At 38.7% G+C, this 2,325-nt stretch overlaps 1 protein-coding gene across 1 annotated transcript in view; it reads right to left on the bottom strand.

Annotated features, from left to right (window-relative positions):
* SH3BP2 (SH3-domain binding protein 2) overlaps positions 1 to 2,325 on the bottom strand; it is a 20,618-nt gene that overhangs the window by 15,037 nt on the left and 3,256 nt on the right. The window lies entirely within an intron of this gene.

Raw genomic sequence — 2,325 nt, 5'->3', positions numbered from 1 at the left:
CACAGACGGGTGTTCATAGATTCCAGGAAGTTTGTAATATATAAAAACCCATGGTACAAAAAGTCCCAGTTTATTTTTATACAGCTCTCAAAAGTGATTGACAGTTGTTGAAACAATGGAAGAGTGCTTAGTAAATGTTATTTAAGTATTTATATTTTTTAAATGCCCCAGATAACACTGTGAGACTTAATCAGAGATGACTAGAAAGAAAATCAGTTTCTTCTCCAAAGTTCTATGCCATGCATGTATATACACTATAATTTTCTGTATGCAGGAATCAACAGTCATTTTAGTAACTGCAGTATCCAATACTACCTATTCCTTATATTTACATGTTTTATTCTGAATGAAAGCATTAGTATATATTCTCATACTAGAAGTCATATGTGACAGCATCCTGTGCAAATGAAGTTTATCTCAGATTGCTGCTGCCATTTAATTTATATATCAATTATTAATACCATGCTCCACCGAGCACCTTTGCAGTTACCACTCTTTCTGTTATCATCTTAAACAGGTTACCAAGAAAATTAGTTTCTTAGTAGTAGTTTTTTCTGTCCAATATATTGCTATGAGACCTTTCTTTCTTCAACTGGTAACAGAACTAGGCTAAAAATCCTACTGTGTAATACAGAAAAGAAATCATGCATGAACTGAATAGGAAGTTTGACCTGGACATAAAACGGTCTGTTATCCTCAGGTCTAGGGCTAGAGACCTTTGCTGGTAAGAGGCAAACTAATGAAGTTCTAGTTAATTAGTTTCTGATAAAGGAATGATGGTTTAGAACTGAAAAGCTTTTAGTGGAGGACTGAAATCTAATGGATCCTGTTTGCTTCTCCTTTCCCCAAAAGGGACAGTGATGGAAGTCAATAGCGTAGCTCGGTACGAGAATCCAAGAGCCTATAGCACAACATGCCTACCCAAGCACTAGTCTCTCCAGCCTAAGATGGCACTTGAAGTACCCATACTGAAAAGAATAAGCAAGCAATACAGTTTTTTTGAGGGATTAACCGCAACAGTGGAGTACATATCCATTGTACATGTGTTAGGAAAAACAGAAATGCAAGTCAATTGCTCTTTCAGTGGATCAGCTTAGGATTTAAATCTAACTGCTTGCCCTTTGCTGATGATGCATGTGTGGGAAGGGGTGGAAATTACTAACAATTTCTACCAGGAGAGTTTAAACTCAGTTGAATTCCCTAGGCAGCCTAGAAAACTTAATCACAAATATTAGGTTTTAGTCCCCGGTGTTATAAAACAGAGACAAGCAGAGAAGATAGGATACAAGGCCCTAGAAAGGTTCTCACAGCAGACACTGCAAGGCATCATGGTTTCCCAATTTTCCTCCAGGATCTTCCTGCCCACCCTTTTGTTGTATTCAGCTATATCCTTCCTTCTGCTATTTCCTCCCTGTTTTTATTATATGATTGAGATCTTTCCAATTTGAGTTGCTCCTTCCTCTCTTCCCCCACAATGAAATTTCTAGCAACAGCAATGTGTTAACAGGTCCAAGAAGGGGCTACTCACAGGCATTTCAAGCCTCCCCCAAAGAATCCTTCAAATTATTTCTCCACATCTTGCAGAAAAGTCAAAGTGAGGGGAAATAGAGAGCGTTAATCAGCTGGCTGCTGACAACAAACTGCGCTGCAGTTCTCCTAAGAGTGATTTCCTTGACATGAGGAATGCAAAGGCAAGTCCTGGGCTAAATTTTTCTTTTAAGAACAGGCACATCAACATTCAAACATTAGAAATTAATTTATGATTAAGTTATTTCAGTCTGTTTCTAATTACATTCAGACAAGAGTAAGTAAAGATGGAACCTTTTTATTCAGACAATTATACTCTGATCTCAGTTTTCTTGATCTAACATTAGTCTCAATGCTATCCAACAGTTTCAAGTTCATCATGGGTCTTCAAATCCTGTCTGCTTTTACTACAAAGAACAGAACAAGAAAGGACTTAAGCACCTTAGCCTTTGGTGTGAAACTGTTTCAGTGTTACATACTTAGGTTGAAAACATACCAGTAGAGGTAGAGTTAAATGTTTCAGAGAGGTTATCCAAAACAACCAGTAAGCTGAGATTTCTAGGAAGCCAATGACAAACACTGGGCACAAGGGTATCCCGCCCTAGGTCAATACAGAAAACAGAAATATTTGACCAGGTCATATTGGTCTTCTGTGCAGGAACAGACTAGTTAGACTGCTCACTCGAGTGTGCCTGGATGGGGCACTTTCTCCTCCACCTGAAAAGCCCGAATATCAGGCAGACAGAAAGAAAAAAATAAATCATAGAAGCAGAGGAGCAAGGGGGGGGGGGGGGGGAC

Source organism: Pygoscelis adeliae, unplaced genomic scaffold, assembly GCF_000699105.1.
Source record: "Pygoscelis adeliae isolate BGI_AS28 unplaced genomic scaffold, ASM69910v1 Scaffold66, whole genome shotgun sequence".
Taxonomy (NCBI): Eukaryota; Metazoa; Chordata; class Aves; order Sphenisciformes; family Spheniscidae; genus Pygoscelis; species Pygoscelis adeliae.
The sequence above is the reverse complement of the archived record's forward strand: the minus strand, read 5'-3'. Positions and strand labels throughout refer to the sequence as shown.